The sequence below is a fragment of the Nicotiana sylvestris genome, chromosome 5 (genome assembly GCF_000393655.2).
Source record: "Nicotiana sylvestris chromosome 5, ASM39365v2, whole genome shotgun sequence".
In the NCBI taxonomy this organism is placed as follows: Eukaryota; Viridiplantae; Streptophyta; class Magnoliopsida; order Solanales; family Solanaceae; genus Nicotiana; species Nicotiana sylvestris.
This window is the reverse complement of record NC_091061.1, coordinates 83,964,192-83,986,612: the sequence shown is the minus strand read 5'-3', so window position 1 is coordinate 83,986,612 and position 22,421 is coordinate 83,964,192.

Below are 22,421 nucleotides of genomic sequence, written 5' to 3'. Positions count from 1 at the left end.
GTTCTAAAGTTCATAAAGCTTGGATTGGAGGTCGATTCGTGGTTTTAGCGTTGTTTGATATGATTTGAGGCCTCGAGCAAGTCCGTAATGTGTTTTGGGACCGGTCGGTATGATTGGTTGGGATTGCGAGGGCCTCAAGTGGATTTCGGATGGTTAACGGATCGAAAATGGAATTTTTTTGGAAGGCTGAACTTGCCGGTTGCTGTCATAACCGCACCTGCGAGAATTGGGCCGCAGGTGCGGAGCCGCAGAAGCGGCTAAGAGAGCGCAGATGCGGTTTTGGGTCAGGAGTGAAGGGACCGCAGATGCGGTCAGGGTTCCGCAGAAGCGGGATCGCACCTGCGGTAGATGAGGCGCAGAAGCGGAAATAAGGGGGCCTAGGAAGGACCGCAAATGCGGTAGTGTGGTCGCACCTGCGGAATCGCAGAAGCGGTTGAGTGACCGCAGGTGCGGAAAGTGCTGGAGGCAGAGGATGTTTTAAAATCGGAGTTTTAGCCATTTCCTCTCATATTTTCTTGGCTTGGGCGATTTTTGGATAGCTTCAACTGGGGATTTTCTTCATCAAAGTTAAGGTAAGCTAACCCCACCTATCTTGAGTTAAATATATTGATTGGATATGGATTTTAGCATGTAAATTGGTAGAAATTTGGGGGTTTGAGGGAAAACCTAGAAAATTGATATTCTTTAAATTTGACCACGATTTTGGGTATGAAATTGAGAGTAAATTATATATTTGAGTTCGTGGGGATATGGGTAAAGTTTATCTTCGGAAAATTTTGGAATCCGGGCACATGGGCCCGAAGGCGTATTCGTCAACTTTTCGATCGGGGTTAGAAATTGTTATAAATTGGATTGTAATGAGTAATTGAACATATATTAATGAATTTGCATAATTATTGGCTAGTTTTGGAGTATTGTGCATCGATTTGAGTCTTCGGAAGAGCGTAGAATGCCGGTTATGGATCTTCGGAGCGAGGTGAGTCTTCTTTCTAACCTTGTAAGAGGGAATTGTCCCCATAGGTGAGTTAATTGATTATGTGCTCCTATTTGTGACGGCTACGTACGCACGAGGTGACGAAAGTCCGTGCATAGCTACTATTATGCTATTGTCCGGGTAGTCTAGGACCCAAAAGCATGCTATACGTGGATTAACTGTAAACTTATTGACTGCTTGAATTGCTTAAATCACATCGAATTAGTAAATGAATTTCTAAAAGGATTAAACCATTTTCTTAAATTGTTAAAAGAGAATTGGCTTTTATTTGGATAAATATTCCCCGATAAATTCGTAATTGGCTATTGAGCATGTATTTCTATGTGTACCTGCGTCGCATGTAGGATTCGCGAGCAGGGTATATGTTTATTTATTTTGACCACGTCGCAGGTATGATGCGTGAGCGGGGTAATAGATGCATCTATGGTTCGCGCCGTTCGACCCTCGGCAGTGCACATTTTATATTTCTGTTGGATCGGGCCGTACGACCTCGACAGGATTTGCGCATGCTTGTAATGCTTTCCTTGAGACTTATTGCTATTGATATTTTCCCTCCCCGATTTGAGATATTTGAAAACTAGAGGATTTTGAATCCGGAGACTTTTAATATAAAAAGGAACTTTCACTTGTTCGTGACTTACTTGAAATTTCTGTCATTCTTAATAAATCCATGAGTATTCGCATTAATAATATATCATTATTTGGACCACTAGTAAATGTCGAAGTCGACCATCTCGTCTCTACTTCTTCGAGATTAGACAGGGTACTCATTGGGTATACGTTGTTTTCGTACTCATACTACACTTCTATGCATTTTTGTTGCACATGCACATGTGCCTCTAGTAGCCTACTGGGCGTGACAGCATGGTTGATACAGAGACTTAGGTGAGCTGCACTTCTCGAGGTGACCCACAACCAACAGAGTCTCTTTCAGATTATTGTATTTATTTCATGTCCAATATTGTATTCCGGACAATTGTTGTACTACATTATTTCTTAGAAACTGCTCATGCACTTGTGACACCGGGTTCTGGGATGTCTTTGGGTTTATTCAGGAAATTTTAAGAGTTGTTAAACGTTTCATTATTTATTCAAAGAAATTTACTATGTATTGTTTTAAACGTATAAAAGAAGTATTTTCGGAAAATATTTAAACGAGAATCTAATTAAGTATTTTGGTTGGCTTGCCTGACAGCGGTGTCCGGCGCCATCACGACTCTTAATGGATTTTGGGTCGTGACATAGACCATTCAACTTCATTCTCATATTTTAATACACATTCGAAGTCGTTAATGATACTACATCAATTGTCCATTGCCACCAAGCTACTATTCATCGTCTTCCATAATCAACACTTGCAAAATATACAATTCAGGTGATTACTTAGTTGATCACTTCTATTTTTTGCTAACAAATAATTCCATAGGTTCACTGTACTAGTAGTCGTATATTAAATAAACTTTTTATTTTCAAAAAGGGGAAAAAATTATAAAAAAAAGAAAGAAAATTTTGTATTGGCAGTTTTTTAATTTTTGTAATATTAGTTTTTATTTTAAAATAATTATAAAACTCCAACTTGAAACTACTCTCCAATATAGATGGACAGTCTTTTAAATTTTTGTTTTTTATTATAAAATATTTTATATTATTATTTTATAGATATTTAAATTAAAAATAATAATCAATAACTAATTATTAACTACTTACGCCATGTGGATTTTTTCTAGGCTGCCACTGGCTTAAGGAGAGGGATTCCCACCCCCCCACTTTTTATTTTAAATTTTATTCTATTTTTGTCAATAATATTATATGAATTTAATTAATAAAATCTCTATTAAATTAATGAGACTTATATAAGCATCGGTATTTTTCTTTATTATATTATCCAATATTTAATATTATTATATTATTAATAGAAACTTTTATTAGAATATTACTTTGTTTAATATTTTATCTACTACTTTTTTTATAATATAATAGAATATGATATTTTACTAATATTGAAATATTTTTTTATTTTAAATTTATTATCCGAATTTTAATAAATAAATCTCTACTAAATTAATGAGACTAATATAGACATCGAATAATAGGCTTGTTCGGTACTTTTCTTCATTATATTATCCAATATTTAGTATTATTGCAGTGTTAACAGAAATTTGTATTAAAATATTACTTTATTTAAAATTTTTTATGCTACTTTCTTTTTATAATATAATAAAGGTATATATTTTTATTTTATATTTTATTATATTATTCTCAATAATACTTTTTGAATAAATAAACTTTTTATTTTTAAAAATGTAACAACCCGATTGGTCGTTTTGCTTTTTAGAACCCCGTTCCCCTAAATAAAACTTTCCGCGCTTGCTTTTACTAATTTACGACCTGTGGGGAGGGTTGTTTCGGGATTTGGAAGGAATTGAGTTGAAATATGCTTATGTGATTCCTTAAGATTTTCTTAAAAGGCTAAGTTTGACTTTGGTCAACATTTTTAGCAAACGGACCCGGATTCATATTTTGATGGTCTCGGTTGGTCCGTAGGAAAATATAAGATCTGAGCGTATGCCCGGAATCGAATTCCGAGGTCCCTAGCCCGAGTAATGAATTTCTATTAGAAATTGTTAAATTAAAATTGTAAGGATTTAATGAAAAGGAATAATGCTTGATCATGTTGGTATCGGGCCCGTATGTTGGTTTCGGAGCTCGGTACAGGTTCAATATAATATTTTAGTCTTGTCTGTGAAATTTGGTGAGAAACGGGACTGATTTGACGTGATTCAGTCGTCCGGTTGTAAAGATAGGAATTTGAATGTTCTTAAGGATTTCATGCATTTTTGGTGTTGAATCCGTAGTGTTAGGTGTTATTTCAGCGATTTGATCGCTCGAACAAGTTTGTACAATGTTGTTGGACTTGTGTGGATGTTCGAAGTGGAGCCCCGAGGTCTCGGGTGAGTTTCGGGCATGGGTTGGGGGTGAAAAACACCCCAGTTTTCTTGTGTTTATGTGAGAAATTGCAGGTCTCGCAAATGCGAGGAATTTGTTCACAATTGCGACCTCGCATTTGCGAGGAAACCACCGCAATTGCGATGAAGGCAGCAGGTGGGCAGCGTCGCATTTTCGAAAATTACACCGCAATTGCGAACCCTGCAGGGTTCGCATTTGCGACCCCAGGATTGCATTTGCGATGAAAGCAGGAAGGGAGCCAGTTCGCAATTGCGAAGATTTTGTGGCAATTGCGAGTTCGCATTTGCGAACCTGATGTCGCAAATGCGACATCAGGGGGCACAACTTTTAAAAATGGGACTTAGGCCATTTATTTCATTTTATCTCTACACTTGGGCGATTTGGGAGCTTTCAAAGAGGGGATTTCAACATAGCATTGTAAGGTAAGTTAATTCTACTTAATGTGAGTTTAATACTTGGGTTTTGGGTAGATTAACATACAAAAAATAGTGAAAACTATGGGATTAGAGCAAGACCTAGGGTTTTGATAAAAGTTAGATTTAACCACGAAATTTTATTATGAAATGAATTAGAAATCATATATTATTTATCCTTAGGATATAGAGAACAACTTCCTTTGAAAAATTTCGGAATCCGGGCACGTGAGCCCGGGGTCGGATTTTAGGAAACTTGTGTTTAAGGTTGGAAAATTGCTTAAATAGCTAGAATACGATCTTGTGAGCTTATATTGACTAGTTCCTACCTTATTTAACTAGTTTTGGATCGTTTGGCTCCAAATTAAGGGTTTGGGCTCGTTCTTGGTATTGGAAGTACACTTTGGAGCGAGGTAAGTCTTCTTTCTAACCTTGTAAGAGAGAATTGTCCCCATATGTGTAATAATTGAATAATTTGCTACTAAATGCGGCGGCTATGTACGCACTAGGTGACGAGAGTCCGTGCGTAGCTACTATTATGTTAATTGTCCCGGTAGTCCAGGACCCGTATCATGCTATATTTGTGAATGTCTCTATATTTTCTTGCTAATATGATCCCTTAGGATATGCTAAAGACTTGGAAAGGAATATAAGTGAATGTATACACTTGTTGGACACTTGTATGAATTTGTTTGAAAATAAATGCGCCTTCATGTGTATTTTTTCTCGATATAAATTGATATTTATGGATCGGGCTGATCGCCTTGGTAGAGATAGATGCATCTATGGTTCGCGCCATTCGACCCTCTGGCAGTGCACAATTTATTTTCTGTTGGATCGGGCCGTCGACCTCGGCATAATGTGCTCATGATATCTATGTGAAATCTTATCCATGACTTGTTCTGCTAAATACTTGAAATATAATTGGTTAACTGTAAAATTGTTAAGAACCTGACTTATTACCTCTTGCTACAAACTGTTGATTATTTGCGACTCCCATGCTTAGCATAACACCTTATTATATTATTTGACCCTAGTAAGTATCAAGTTGACCTCTCGTCTCTACTTCTTCGAGATTAGATGAGATACTTACTGGGTACATATTGTTTATGTACTCATACTACACTTCTGTACTTAATTGTACAGGTTCTGAGGCAGGTACATCTGGCTATCAGTTTGGTGCGCGCCCCTGATTCATAGTCTGAGACTTCCACGGTGAGCTACCCCCTTCCTGTGCCGTTCAGCAGCTCGATGGAGTCTTTCTTTACTTTTGCAGTTTTTTCTACTTCGGACAGTAGGATAGTTTTGTTCTTCTGTACATTCTACTAGTTTCCCACTACTTATGACACTAGGTCTTGACACACACATTAGTAGACTATTATTTTGGGGTTGTATAATTATTCTTGGCACATTACTGATCATTTTTGGTTTTAACTTTAACTTAAGGAATTGCTGCACTTACTTTTGGTGAAAGTAAAATGAGAACTTAACTATATTTCCGCATTGGCTTGCCTGAAAATGGTATTGGGCGCCATCACGATCTATTATGGAAATGGGACGTGACAACATGGTATCAAAGCACTAGATTCACGTAGGTCTCACAAGTCATAGGCAAACCTAATAGAGTCCTGTGGATCGGTACAGAGACGTCTGTATTTATCTTTGAGAGGCTATAGGGTGTTAGGAAAAACTACTCTTTATTTATTTCCTATCGTGCAGTGGTTGGTATACTAAATTTCGCTCTTCTATTCTCTCATAGATGGTGAGGACACGCACGACTGATGTCCAAACCCGGGAGGAGCTGCTCCTCCCGTTGCTAGAGGCTGAGGCTGAGGCCGGGGGAGGGCACCGGCATGAGGTAAGGGACGAGGGCATCCTAGAGCTATCCCAGTAGCACCACCAACAGATCCTGTGGGAGATCCTATTATTGAAAAGCAGGGCGAGGTTCCCACAACTTAGCCTACCCCGACGGACTTTATGACAACACCGAGATTCCAGGAGGTTATAGGTCGTATGCTATAATTTATGGATACCATGACTCAGGTTGGTTTATTTCCAGCAGATCCAGCTATATCACAGGAAGAAGGGGGAGCACAGACTCCTACTGCTCAGGCTCATGGTCATGCAGCTGCAGTGTATCAGACTCTGGGTGCACTACCCCCAAATGGGGCCCAGCTAGTTGCTGCAGTGGCGCCCTAGCCTAGACCAGCTGTGGATGGCGACACAAGTTATTGGATAGATGGACTATACTTCACCCTCCTATCTTCGGGGGTGAGCATCATGAGGATACTCATGACTTCATTGATAGGTGCAGGGATAGACTGCACAACATGAGGATATTGGAGTCGCATAAGGTCGACTTCACTACTTTTCAGCTAGAGGGCAGGGCCCAGAGATAGTGGCAGTCTTATGTTCGGGGCTGACCCGCAGGTTCTCCTCTTATCACTTGGAGTCAGTTCACGCAATTGTTTCTGGACAGGTATATTCCTCCCTCTAAGAGGGAAGAGCTACGGTATCAGTTTGAGCAGCTTGAGCAGGGTCAGATGTCCGTGACCGATTATGAGGTGAGTTTTTCTGAGCTATCCCACCATGCATTGATGATACTTCCTACTGACGCAGAGAGGGTGCGGAGGTTTGTTGGAAGGTTGCATTCTGGTATCAGGGCCAACATGGCCCAAGAGGTGGAGATGTGGACTCCTTATCAGTTAGTAGTGGAGATTTCTCGGAGAATTGAGGGTTACCGTCTGAGGGGTAGGGAGCAGATGCAGTAGTATAAGAGGGCTAGATTCTCTAGAGAGTTCAGAGGTGCCCTGGCTAGGGGAAGAGGTCAGTTTGGGAGGGGATAGCCTAGCAGGCCCCCATATTCAGCACCGCCACCTGCTCAGGGTGCTCCAGCGTGCCCCTATTTCAGCGCCATGCTAGAGAGTTCTTATCGCCCGCCAGTTATTTATTGTTCCTCCGGTGGGTATTCAGGTCCTCAGGGTTCTTCTGATTCTTATTTCAGTGCTATGCCGGAGAGTTCATACCGTCCACCGGCTATTCAGGCTTCTTCCAACGGGTCTATAGGCCATCATGGTCAGCCATCAGGGCTACAGGCCACCGCACCGCGGGGTTGTTTCGAGTGCGGGGACCTTGATCATATGAGGAGATACTGCCCCAGACTTCGGGGCAAGGCAGTGCAGCAGGGTCAGCAACCTATGATTTTAGCATCGGCTATCCCGCCACCTAGGGGTGGAGGGCAGATTGGTAGGGGCCGTCCTAGAGGTGGAGGCCAGGTAGGGAGAGGTCAACCAGCTACTTCTCAGTTAGGTGGAGGCCAGCCAGCCGACACTCCAGCCAGATTTTACGCCCTTCCGTCCAGGCCAGATGCATTGGCCTCAGATGTCGTCATCACAGGTATTATTTCCTTTGGCGGTAGAGATGCTTCAGTATTATTTGATCCAGGGTCTACTTATTCATATGTGTCATCTCTGTTTGCTCATTTCCTGGTAATTTCTTCTGAGCCTTTGGGCACTCTTGTTCATGTGTCCACTCCTGTGGGTGATTCCGTGGTTGTGGACCGGATCTACCGGTCCTGTGTGGTCACCTTCTGTGGTTTCGAGACTAGAGCAGATCTCCTGTTGCTTGACATGATCGACTTTGAGGTCATCCTGGGCATGGATTGGTTATCTCCATATCACTCCGTCCTAGATTTCCATGCCAAGACTGTTACATTAGCAATGCTAGGGGTGCCGAGGTTAGAGTGGAAGGGTTCCACAGTTGATACATTTAGTCGGGTTATCTCTTTCCTGAAGGCTCAGCAAATGGTCGAGAAGGGTGTTTGGCGTATTTGGCTTATGTTCAGGACACCACCGCAAAGTCTCCGACGATTGATTCAGCTCCAGTAGTTCGAGAGTTTGCCGACGTGTTTCCTTCTAATCTTCCTGGCATGCCACCGGATTTTGATATTGATTTATGTATTGATTTGGCTCCAGTAAACCAACCTATATCTATTCCACCGTACCGTATGCTTCCTAAAGAGTTGAAGGAGTAGCTTGAGGAGTTTTTAGCGAAGGGGTTTGTTAGACCCAGTGTATCACCTTGGGGTGCACCAGTGTTATTTGTGAAGAAGAAGGATGGGACTATGCGGATGTGCATTGATCATCGCCAGTTGAACAAAGTCACCATCAAGAACAAGTATCCGTTGCCTCGTATCAATGATTTGTTCGACCAGTTGCAGGGTGCTAGGGTGTTACCTAAGATCAACTTGAGGTCGGGTTGCCATCAGTTGAAGATTCGGGACTCGGATGTTCCGAAGACTGCATTCCGAACAAGATATGGCCATTATGAGTTTTTGATGATGTCCTTTGGCTTGACTAATGCCCCAACGACATTTATGGACTTGATGAACAGGGTGTTTAGACCTTATATTGATTCCTTTGTCATCGTCTTCATTGACGACATCTTGATATATTCACGTAGCTTGGGGGAGCACGAGCATCATTTGAGAGTAGTGCTTCAGACATTGCGAGAGCAGAAGCTATATGCTAAGTTCTCCAAGTGTGAGTTTTGGCTAGAGTCAGTGGCTTTCTTGGGGCATGTTGTGTCAGGAGAGGGTATTAAGATGGATCCCAAGAAGATTGAGGCAGTTCAGAGTTGGCCATGTCCTACTTCCGTTATCGAGATCAGGAGTTTCCTGGGGTTAGCAGGCTATTACAGAGGATTCGTGCAGGGCTTTTCATTTATTGCATCACCTCTGACTAGATTGACCCAGAAGGGTGCTCCTTTCCGTTGGTCCGATGATTGTGAGGAGAACTTTCAGAAGCTCAAAACAGCTTTGACCACAACACTAGTTCTTGTGTTGCCTTCCGGTTCGGGGATGTATACGGTATATTGCGACGCTTCACGCATTGGCTTGGGATGTGTATTGATGCAGGAGGGGCTAATTATTGTATACGCTTCGCGTCAGCTGAAGGTTCATTAGAAGAATTATCATGTGCATGATCTAGAGTTGGCTGCGATTGTTCATGCTCTTAAGATATGGAGGCATTATCTGTATGGGGTGTCATGTGAGGTTTATACTGATCATCGCAGCCTACAGCATTTGTTCAAGCAGAGGGATATTAATTTGAGGCAGCGCATGTGGCTTGAGTTACTGAAGGATTATGACATCACCATTATTTATCATCCGAGCAAGGAAAATGTGGTCGCGGATGCCTTAAGAAGGAAGGCAGAGAGTATGGGTAGCTTGGTGTTCATTCCAGCAGAGGAGAGGCCACTAGCTTTGGACATTCAGTCCTTGGCTAACAGACTTGTGAGGTTGAATATTTTAGAGCCTAGTCGAGTTCTTGCGTGTGTGGTTTCTCAGTCTTCATTATTGGGGCAGATAAAGGCCCGGCAATCCGATGATCCACATCTGGCGGTTCTTAGAGAGACAGTGCTTCAGGGAGGTTCCAAGGAGGTTTCTATTGGCGAGGATGGTGTTTTGCAACTCCAGGGTCGTCTATGTGTTCCTAATGTTTATGGTCTGACGGAGAGGATTCTAGAGGAGGTACATAGTTCGCGGCATTCCATTCATCCGGGAGCTACGAAGATGTATCGTGACTTGAGGCAGCATTATTGGTGGCGGAGGATGAAGAAAGACATAGTGGAGTATGTGGCTAGGTGTTTGAATTGCCAGTAGGTCAAGTATGAACACCAGAGATCGGGTGGCCTACTTCAGCAGATGCCTATACCAGAGTGGAAGTGGGAGCACATTACCATGGATTTCATAGTTGGGTTTCTGCAGACTTTGTGGAAGTTTGATTCAGTGTGGGTCATTGTTGATAGGTTGACCAAGTCGGCCCACTTTATTCCAGTGGCGACTACTTATACAACAGAGAGGTATGCTCAGATCTACATTTGGGAGATAGTCTGATTGCACGGTGTGCCTATTTCTATCATATCAAATAGAGGCCCTTAGTTCACTTCCCATTTCTGAAGAGCTGTTCAGAGTGAGTTGGGGACCCGTATAGAGCTTAGCATGACATTCCATCCTCAGATCGACGGACAGTTCGAGCGGACAGTTCAGATTTTGAAGGATATGCTTAGAGCATGTGTGATTGACTTTAGAGGACAGTGGGATCAGTTCTTGCCCTTGGTAGAGTTTGCTTACAACAATAGCTATCAGTCCAGCATTGAGATGGCCCCATTTGAGGTTTTATACGGTCGACGGTGTCGTTCTCCTATCGGCTTGTTTGAGCCGGGTGAGGCTAAGTTATACGATACAGATTTGGTGCAAGATGCCTTGGACAAGGTAAAGTTGATTCAGGAGAGGCTTCGCACAGCTCAGTCCAGACAGAAGAGTTACATAGATCAGAAGGCACGTGATGTATCATTCATGGTTGGCGAGAAGGTTCTCTTGAAAGTATCGCCAATGAAGGGCATTATGAGATTCAGGAATAAGGGCAAGTTGAGCCCAAGGTTTATTGGCCCCTTTAAGGTGTTGAGACGAGTTGGGGAGGTTGCTTATGAGCTTGCTTTACCCCCCAGCTTATCTGGAGTTCATCCGGTTTTTCATGTATCGATGCTTCGGAAGTATCATGCCGACTTGTCCCATATGTTAAACTTCAGTACTATTCAGCTAGATGAGAGTTTGGGTTATGAGGAGGAGCTAGTTGCCATTATTGATAGACAGGATTGCTAATTGAGCTCCAAGAGGATTTCAGCTGTGAGGGTCCAGTCGAGGAGGCAACCTGGGAGTCCGAGGAGGACATGCGGAACAGATATCCACATTTATTCAGCAGCGCAGGTACTTTTCTATGTCCGTTCGAGGACGAACATTTATTTAAGAGGTGGAGAATGTAACGACCCGACTGGTCGTTTTGCTTTTTAGAACCCTGTTCCCCTAAATAAAACTTCCCGTGCATGCTTGAACTAATTTACGACCTGCGGGGAGGGTTGGTTCGGGATTTTGAAGGAATTGGGTTAAAATATGCTCATTTGATTCCTTAAGATTTTCTTCAAAGGCTAAGTTTGACTTTGGTCAACATTTTTAGCAAACGGACTTGGATTCGTATTTTGACAGTCCCAGAGGATCCGTAGGAAAATATGGGACCTAGGCACATGCCCGGAATTGAATTCCAAGGTCCCTAGCCCGAGTAATGAATTTTTATTAGAAATTGTTAAAGTGAAGTTCTAAGGATTTAATGAAAAGGAATAATGCTTTATCATGTTGGTATCGAGCCCGTAGGTTGGTTCCGGAGCCCAGTACAGGTTCAATATAATATTTTAGTCTTGTCTGTGAAATTTGGTGAGAAACGAAACTGATTTGACGTGATTCGGACGTCCGGTTGTAAAGATAGGAATTTGAATATTCTTAAGGATTTCATGCTTTTTGGTGTTGAATCCGTGGTGTTAGGTGTTATTTCGGTGATTTGATCGCTCGAGAAGGTTTGTACAATGTTGTTGGACTTGTGTGGGTGTTCGAAGTGGAGCCTCGAGGGCTCGGGTGAGTTTCGGGCAGGGGTTGGGGTGAAAAATACCCCAGTTTTCTGGTGTTTCTATGAGAAATTGCAGGTCTCGCAAATGCGAGGAGTTTGTTCTCAATTGTGACCTTGCATTTGCGAGAAAACCACCACAATTGCGATGAAGGCAGTAAGTGGGCAGCATCGCATTTGCGACAATTGCAGCTCAATTGCGAACCCTGTAGGGTCCGCATTTGTGACCCTAGGATCGCATTTGTGATGAAAGCATGAAGGGAGCCAGTTTGCAATTGCGAAGATTTTGTGGCAATTGCGAGTTCACATTTGCGAACCTTGTGTCGCAAATGCGACATCAGAGACCTGGGCATAGCTTTTAAAAATGAGACTTAGGCCAGTTATTTCATTTTATCTCTACACTTGGGCGATTTGGGAGCTTTCAAAGAGGGGATTTCAACATAGCATTGTGAGGTAAGTTAATTCTACTTCATGTGAGTTTAATACTTGGGTTTAGGGTAGATTAACACACAAAAATTAGTGAAAACTATGGGATTAGAGCAAGACCTAGGGTTTTGATAAAAGTTAGATTTAACCACGAAATTTATTATGAAATGAATTAGAAATCATATATTATTGATCCTTAGGTTATAGAGAACAACTTCCTTTGAAAAATTTCGGAATCCGGGCACGTGAGCCCGGGGTCGGATTTTAGGAAACTTGTGTTTAAGGTTGGGAAATTGCTTAAATAGCTAGAATACGATCTTGTGAGCTTATATTGACTAGTTCCTACCTTATTTAACTAGTTTTGGATCGTTCGGCTCCAAATTAAGGGTTTGGGCTCGTTCTTGGTATTGGAAGTACACTTTGGAGCGAGGTAAGTCTCCTTTCTAACCTTGTAAGAGAGGATTGTCCCCATAGGTGTAATAATTGAATAATTTGCTACTAAATGCGGGGGCTACATACGCACTAGGTGACTGTGACGACCCGACCGATCATCTTAAGAATTAACGCCCCGATCCCTTATTAACTGCTTTCCCCAAGTTTATTTCTACTAATGTGAATTGCCGGGATGTTCGGTTTTGAATTTTGGTGAGTTTCAAGACACTTAGTCCCTAAATGAGAGATTAAGTGCTGGAAAGTTGACCGTAGTTGAAACAGTGTGAAGACGACCTCGAAATGGAAATCCGATGGTTCTGTTAGCTCCGTTGGGTGATTTTGGGGTTTGGAGCCTGTCCGAATTGTGTTTTGGAGGTCCGTAACTAATTTAGGCTTGAAATGCCAAAGGTCGAAGTTTTGAAGTTTCTGATTCGATAGCGAGATTTTTATCCGAGGGTCATAATGGAATTCCAAGAGTTGCAGTAGTTTCGTTACATCATTTGGGATGTGTGTGCTAAATTTCAGGTCATTCAGACGTGTTTTGGTTGTTTTTTTGATCGAAAACGGAATTCGGAAGATTTTTGAAACTTAGGCTTGAATCCGATATGTTTTGGCTGTTTTGATGTTGTTTGAAGTGTTTTGAAGAACTGAACAAGTTTGAATAAGGTTTTAGGATATGTTAATGCCCTTGGTTGAGGTCCCGGGGGCCTCGGGATGAATTCGGTTGGTTAACAAAGAAAAATTTTGGAGTTGAAGTTGTGCAGCAGCTGGCCTTCTGGTATTTTCGTATTTGCGGTTTGGGGACCACAGATGCGGAGCTGAAGAAGCGGCTAAGGAGCTGCAGAAGAGGCTAAGGAGTCGTAGGAAGCGAAAATTGGCCATCTCTCCAGGTACCGCAGATGCGGTATATTTTCTGTAGAAGCGGTACCACACCTGCGGGTAAAGGGCCGCAGATGCGAAATATGGCCTTAAGTGGGAAGTCGTAGATGCGACATTTGTTCCGCAGAAGCAGGACCACAGATGTGGTTCCAGGATCGCAGATGCGAAAATTGCTGGCATTATTTTAAAAAGGAGTTCCGCGACTTGGGAGTTTATTTCCACCATTTCTAATCGTTTTTGAAGCTTTTGAGAGTGATATTTGAGGAAAACAAAGGGGAATCGCTTGGAGGTAACATCCTTGACTTCATAATTCGTTTTTAAGTGATTAAAGACCTAATTAGTGGTGAACAATTTGAAAAAAATGGGTAACTAGGGCTTGAGTTTAATAGGCCTTTAAAAGAGGATTTGAGGGGCCATTTGGACTCCATTTCAGTGTTCTTGTTATGTATAGACTCGTGAGAGTACTAGGTTTCTGAAAATGTAAATTTCACCCGATTCCGAGATGTAGGCCTGAGGGGCATTTTGGTCATTTTGCATAATTTCGCTTATTAGCTTAGACTTTAATTGTAGAACCAGTTACTTGAGGTGTTATTTACAATATGCAATTGAATTGAATAGTTTTGGGCCATTTGGAGTCGGATACTCGTGGCAAAAATGTGGTTTCGAGTTGATTTTGAGCCGGTTCGAGGTAAGTGGCTTATCTAACCTTGTGTGGGGGACCTTCCCCTTAGGATATGATATTTGATAGTTGAAATGCCTTGTATGTGAGGTGACAAGCTCGTGCTTGAGCTAATTGTTGAAGATCCGGTTTTACTTTAAGTATTTAAACTGAGTTCCTTTCTTACCTGTTTTTATTCTACTTGCAAATATAGCCTGTGTTAGTTTAGAAAAGCATGCTTAGTTGACTTAATTGCCTATTTGCTTAAACTGCCTTAATTGCATTACGTGAAGCATGTTAGGCTAGAATTAACAATTTACTTGTTACGAACTTAGCATTTATTTTGATATTCTTGAGCTGCTGCTATGTGTTTTAATTTAGGACTACGGGACGACATCCAGGGAGATCCCCTGCACGTATTTATGATCTGGACTGAGGTGCGGGATACCAAGAGATCCCTAGCATGGGTGTTAAGGATACCAAGAGATCCTTGGGATACCAAGAGATCCCTAGTGTATTTATTGAGGATACCAAGAGATCCTCGGGATTCCAAGAGATCCCTAGTGTACATATTGAGGATACCAAGAGATCCCCGGTTATTATCCTTGCTGTGAGCGATTTCCTTGTGTTATGCCTTTATTGCTATTTCCGTTATTGTACTCTTATCATACTGTATAGATTCTTACTGTAGATTCTCATTTATACTGTTTATCTTATCCTGTCATGTTTATTATTATTTACCTCAGTAGGGCCCTGATCTTCCTCGTCACTACCCGACCGAGGTTACTGATTGGCACTTACTGAGTACCGCTGTGGTGTACTCATGCCCTTTTCTACGCATGTTTTTCATGTGCAGATCCAGGTACTTCTACCCAGGCTTATCACCCTTGAGGCAGGAAGATCTTTCGGAGACTTTGAGGTACATCTGCCGCGTCCGCATACCAAGAAGTCTCTATCTTTATTCTATCCTGTAGTGTTAGCCTTTATATCTTACTATTGATGTAGACATTCTGGAGATTAGAGCACTTTATCGTATTTCTTTAGCTTTTGTTCCCGTGATTTTCCGGGTTTTGGGATAATGTTGTAGAAGTTTGAGATGTCGTGATGTATATGCCGAGCGGCTTTCTATATATTGCTTCCCTTTTTGGTTATTCTTGGTTTTTCCTTTATTTATATTTCCACAAGTTTCAATTTTATTTCTGCACTTGTTAGGCTTACCTAGTCATAGAGACTAGGTGCCATCACGATAGTTCACGGAGGGCGAACTAGGGTCGTGACAAGTTGGTATCAAAGCTCTAGGTTTGTAGGAGTCACGTAACACAAGCCAATTTCTTAGAGTCTCGCTGATCGGTACGGAGATGCCTGTACTTATCTACGAGAGGCTATGTAACTGTTAGGAAAACTTCCACTTCATTTGATTCCTTGTCGTGCGTTATTTTGACATCACAATTCTAAACTTCTGTCTTCTATTCTCTCACAGATGGTGAGGACACGTGCTACTCGAGATGATCAGGAACCCGCGCCCCCTACTGCAGCCGTTAGAGGCCGGTGCCGGGGTAGAGGCCGAGGACGCGCCTGTGGTGCAGCCAGAGAACCTGCACGAGCTGCCGCCGAGGTACCACCAACATATCTAGCCGGACTCCAGGCGCCTGATGCGCCTACTACTATTACTACTCCAGCCCTTCAGGAGACTCTAGCATACTTCATGAGCATGTACACCACTTTGGCTCAGGCAGGGTTGCTTCCCCTTGCTGCAGCTACATCCCAGGCCGGGGGAGGAGCATAGACTCCCGCCGCCCGCACTCCTGTGCATCGAGTGCATGTTGAGCAGGCCCTTGAATTATTCTTGTACCCCTTGCAGTGCCAGTTCAGCCCGAAGGCATGGCAGCGACTTCCGATCAGGAGCAGTTGAGGCTTGAGAGGTTCAAGAGGTACAAGCCCCCTGAGTTCAGTGGTCTAGCATCGGAGGATGTTCTGGGATTTCTTGATAAGTGTTACCGCATTCTCCGTACTATGGGTATCTTAGGATCGAGCGAGGTTTCTTTCACTACTTTCCAGCTTTGAGGAGTCGCCTATGATTGGTGGCATACCTATGAGTTAGACAGTCCAAATGAGGCTGCTTCACTGACTTGGGCTCAGTTTTTGGATCTATTCATGAGAGAGTATGTTCCTCAGAGCCTCAGCGATGCATGGCGCGTAGAGTTTGAGCATTTGTGCTAGGGTTCTATGACTGTTTTAGAGTATGCTGTCTGTTACACCAGTTTGGCTAGGCATGCACCAGCATTGGTTGCTACTGTTCGCGAGAGGGTTCGCCAGTTTATTGAGGGGCTTATTCCCAACATCAGGTCTAGCATGGCTCATAAGTTGGAGATGGATATTTCTTATCAGCAGGTGGTGAACATTGTTAGGAGGATTGAGGGTATGAATGCTAGGGAGAAGGAGGAGAGGGAGGCCAAGAGGTCTCGAGAGTCGGGCCATTTCTCAGGTGCCCATACCTAGCTTCAGGTCATCATAGTAGGGGTTATATGAGTCGCCCCGTTCATTCAGCTCTTCCAGCAGCTAGCAGTGTTCCGGCTCCCCCTAGGCCTTAGGAGCCTTATTATGCACCTCTGATTTCTAGCGCACCTCCTACGCGGGATGCTTTTAGAGGTCAGTCTAGCAGACCTGGCCTAAGCCAGTCACATCCACCACGTCCTCCTAGAGCTTGTTTTGAGTGTGGTGACACCCGCCATGTGGTGAGGGATTGCCCTAGAATTGGGAGGAGTGCACCCCACAGACTTCTCAGCCACAACGTGCCCCGCAGAGTTCTCAGGCTATGGTTACAGCTCCAGTTGCTACCCCACCTGCTCAGCCAGATAGAGGTGGAGGTCGGGGAGGTGGAGGTCGCCCTCGAGGGGGAGGCCAGGCCAGATACTATGCCCTTCCTGCCCGTACCAAGGTTGTTGCCTCTGATTCTGTCATCACAAGTATTATATTGGTTTATCACAGAGATGCATTGGTTCTATTCGATCCAGGCTCCACTTACTCGTATGTGTATTCTTATTTTGCTCCGCATTTGGGTGTATCCCGAGATTCCTTGAGTTCCCCTGTTTATGTTTCTACTCCTATGGGAGATTCTCTTGTTGTGGACCGCATTTATCGGTCGTGTTTGGTTGCTCTTAGTGGTTTTGAGACCAGAGTCGATCTATTGTTACTAAGTATGGTTGATTTTGACATTATCTTGGGCATGGACTGGTTGTCGCCCCATTATGCTATTCTTAATTGTCACGCCAAAACCGTGACGCTGGCTATGCCAGTTGTATCGCGTGTTGAGTAGAGAGGTACCTTAGATCACACTTTCAGTAGAGTTATTTCTTTCCTTAAGGCTCAGCGTATGGTTGAGAAGGGGTGTGATGCATATCTAGCTTATGTGAAAGATGTCAGTATCGATACCCCTTCGGTTGATTTAGTCCCCGTAGTACGGGATTTTCCCGATGTGTTTCCAGCTGATCTTCTAGGCATGCCGCCTGATAGAGATATTGATTTTGGCATTGATCTGTTGCCGGGCAATCTGCCCATTTCTATCCCTCTGTATCGTATGTCCCTCCTTAGTTGAAGGAGTTGAAAGATCAGTTACAGGACTTGCTTGATAAATGTTTTATTCGGCCTAGTGTTTCACCTTGGGGTGCTCCTATCTTGTTTGTGAAGAAAAAAGATGGTTCTATGCGTATGTGTATTGATTATCGCCAGTTGAACAAGGTTACAGTGAAGAACCATTATTCTTTGCCTCGTATTGATGATCTGTTTGACCGGCTTCAGGATGCACAGGTGTTTTCTAAGATTGATTTGCGCTCAGGTTACCATCAGTTGAAGATTCAAGAGCCAGACATCCCGAAAACTATTTTTAAGACTCATTATGGTCATTACGAGTTCCTTGTTATGTCATTTGGGCTGACCAATGCCCCAACAACTTTTATGCATTTGATGCACAGTGTGTTCTGGCCGTATCTTAACTCGTTCGTCATTGTCTTTATTGATGACATTTTGGTGTATTCTCGGAGTCCGGAAGATCATGAGAAGCACCTGAGGACTGTGCTTCAAATTCTGAGAGAGAAGAAGTTATATGCTAGGTTCTCAAAATGTGAGTTTTGGTTAGATTAAGTGGCATTCTTAGGTCACGTGGTATCGAGTGAGGGTATTCAGGTGGATACGAAGAAGATAGAGGCCATGCAGAGTTGGCCCAGACCATCCTCAACTACAAAGATCTGCAGTTTCCTTGGTTTGGCGGGCTATTACTGTCACTTTATGGAGGGGTTTTCATCGATCACAGCCCTTATGACCCGATTGACCTAGAAGGGAGCTCCATTTCAGTGGATAGAGGAGTGTGAGGCGAGCTTTCAAAAGCTCAAGACAGCATTGACTACAGTCCCAGTTTTGGTATTACCTTCGGGTTCAGGATCTTATACGGTCTATTGTGATGCCTCTAGGATTGGCCTCGGAGCGGTGTTGATGCAGGATGGTAGGGTGAATGCCTACGCGTCCAGACAGTTGAAGATTCATGAGAAGAACTACCATGTTTACGACCTTGAGTTAGCTGCCATTGTTCACGCCCTGAAGATTTGGCGCTATTATTTATACGGGGTTCTCTGTGAGATTTATACTGACTATCGTAGCTTGCAACATTTGTTCAAGCAAAAGGATCTAAATTTGCTCCAGAGGAGGTGGTTAGAGTTGCTGAAGGACTATGACATCACCATTTTGTATCACCCGGGCAAGGCTAATGTAGTGGTTGATGCCTTGAGTCGTCGGGCAGAGAGTTTGGGGAGTTTGACATATTTACCAGCATCGAAGAGGCCTATGGTGATAGATGTTCAGGCTTTAGCCAGCCAGTTTGTGAGATTGGATCTTTCGGAGCCTAGTCGGGTTCTAGCTTGCGTGGTTTCACAGTTTTCCTTAGTTGACCGTATTAGGGAGCGGCAGTATGATGACCCCCATTTGCTTGTCCTCAAGGACAAGGTTCAGTACGGTGATGCCAAAGATGTGACTATTGGTGACGATGGGGTATTGAGGATGCAAGGTCAGATTTGTGTACCCAATGTTGATGGGCTACGAGAGTTGATTCTAGAGGAGGGCCCATAGTTCGCGGTATTCCCTCCATCCGAGTGCTTCGAAGATGTATTAGGATTTGAGGCAACACTATTGATGGAGGCATATGAAGAAATATATAGTTGGATTTGTAGCTCGGTGACTCAACTGCCAACAGGTAAAGTATGAGCACCAAAGACCGGGTGGGTTGCTTCAACATATAGAGATTCTGGAGTGGAAGTGGGAACGGATCACCATGGACTTTGTAGTTGGACTCCCACGGACTTTGAAGTAGTTTGATGCTATTTGGGTGATTGTGGATCGGCTACCAAGTTCGCTCATTTCATTCCTGTGTGTACTACTTATTCTTCAGAGCGGTTGGCGGAGATTTATATCCAGGAGATTGTTCGTCTGCATGGTATTCCAGTTTCCATTATTTAATATAGAGGTAATCAATTTACATCACGGTTTTGGAGGACTGTTCAGCGTGAGTTAGGTACTTGAGTACATCATTTCACCCTCAAACGGACAGACAGTCCGAGCGCACTATTCAGATTTTTGAGGATATGCTTTGTACGTGTGTGATTGAGTTTAGTGGGTCTTGGGATCAGTTCTTGCCATTGGCGGAGTTTTCTTGCAACAATAGTTATCAGTCCAGCATTCAGATGGCACCATATGAGGCTTTATATGGTAGGCGATGTAGATCCCTCGTGGGTTGGTTTGAGCCGGGGGAGGCTAGACTATTGGGCACAAATTTTGTTCAGGATTCTTTGGAGAAGGTTAAGGTGATTCAGGATAGACTCCGTACAGCCTAGTCCAGACAGAAGAGTTACGCGTATCGGAAGGTTTGTGATGTTTCCTATATGGTAGAAGAGCGGGTTCTGCTTCGGGTTTCGCCTATGAAGGGTGTTATGAGATTTGGGAAGAAAGGGAAGTTGAGTCTGAGGTTTATTAGCCCTTTTGAGATTTGAGGCGTATTCGGAAGGTTGCTTATGAGCTTGCCTTACCTCCCAGCTTGGTAGGAGTTCATCCGATATTTTATGTTTCGATGCTCCGGAGGTATCACGGTGATCCATCGCACGTGTTGGATTTCAGTTCAGTCCAGTTGGACAAGGATCTATCTTATGTTGAGGAGCTAGTGGCGATATTGGACAGGCAGTTCAGAAAGATGAGGTCAAAGAACATTGCATCAATGAAGGTTCAATGGCGGGGTCAGCCGGTCGGAGGCGACCTGGGAGACCGAGCAGGATATGCGCAGCCGCTACCCTCATCTTTTCACTACTTCAGGTATGTCTCTATGCTCGTTCGAGGACGAAGAAATGTTTAAGTGTAAGAGGATGTGACGACCCGGTCTATCATCTTAAGAATTAGCGCCCTGATCCTCTATTAACTGCTTTCCCCGAGTTTATTTCTGCTAATGTGAATTGGCGGGATGTTAGGTTTTGAATTTCGGTGAGTTTCGGAACACTTAGTCCATAAATGAGAGCCTAAGTATTGGAAAGTTGACCGTAATCGGAATAGTGTGAAGATGGCCTCAGAATGGAAATCCAATGGTTCCGTTAGCTCTGTTGGGTGATTTCGGTGTTAGGAGCGCGCCCGAATTGTGTTTTGGAGGTCCGTAGCTAATTTAGGCTTGAAATGCCGAAGGTCAAAATTTTGAAGTTTCCGGTTCGATAGAGAGATTTTGATCTAAGGGTCGGAATGGAATTTCGAGAGTTGCAGTAGTTTCGTTATGTCATTTGGGATGTGTGTGCAAAAGTTTAGGTCATTCGGACGTGTTTTGGTTTGGTTTTTGATCAAAAATGGAATTCGGAAGATTTTTGAAACTTAGGCTTGAATCCGATGTGTTTTGGCTTTTTTGATGTTGTTTGAAGTGTTTTGAAGATCTGAACAAGTTTGAATAAGGTTTTAGGATATGTTGATGCCTTTGGTTGAGGTCCCGGGGGCCTCGGGATGAATTCGGATGGTTAACGGAGAAAAATTCTGGAGTTGAAGTTGTGCAGTAGCTGGCCTTCTGGTATTTTCGCATCTGCGGTTTGGGGACCGCAGATGCGGAGCCGTAGAAGCAAAAATTGGACATCTCTCTAGGAACCGCAAGTGCGGTATATTTTCTGCAGAAGCGGTACTGCACCTGCGGGTAAAGGGCCGCAGATGCGGAATCTGGCCTTAAGTGGGAAGTCGAAGATGCGACATTTGTTCGGCAGAAGCGGGACCGCAGATGCGGAAACTGCTGGGCATTATTTTAAAAAGGGGTTCCGCGACTTGGGAGTTTTTTCCCACCATTTCTAGTCGTTTTTGAAGCTTTTGAGAGTGATTATTGAGGAAAACAAAGGGGAATCGCTTGGAGGTAACATCATTGACTTCATAACTCATTTTTAAGTGATTAAAGACCTAATTAGTGGTGAAAAATGGGTAATTAGGGCTGGAGTTTAAGAGGCCTTTAAAAGAGGATTGGTGGGACCATTTGAACTCCGATTTCAGTGTTCTTGTTATGTATAGACTTGTGCGAGTATGAGGTTTCTGGAAATGTAAATTTCACCCGATTCCGAGACGTGGGCCTGAGGGGTGTTTTGGTCATTTTACATGATTTCGCATATTAGCTTAGACTTTAATTGTAGAATCAATTACTTGAGGTGTTATTTACAATATGCAATTGAATTGAATAGATTTGGGCCATTTGGAGTCGGATACTCATGGCAAAAGTGTGGTTTCGAGTTGATTTTGAGCCGGTTCGAGGTAAGTGGCTTGTCTAACCTTGTGTGGGGAACCTTCCCCGTAGGATATGATATTTGATAGTTGAAATGCCTTGTACGTGAGATGACGAGCGCGTACTTGAGCTAATTGTTGAAAATCCAGTTTTACTTTAAGTATTTAAACTGAGTTCCTTTCTTACCTGTTTTTATTCTACTTGCAAACTTAGCCTGTGTTAGTTTAGAAAAGCATGCTTAGTTGACTTAATTGCCTATTTGCTTAAACTGCCTTAATTGCTTTACGTGAAGCATGTTAGGCTAGAATTAACTGTTTACTTGTTACGAACTTAGCATTTATTTTGATATTATTGAGTTGTTGCTGTGTGTTTTAATTTGGGACTACGGGACGACATCCCGGGAGATCCCCTGCACGTATTTATG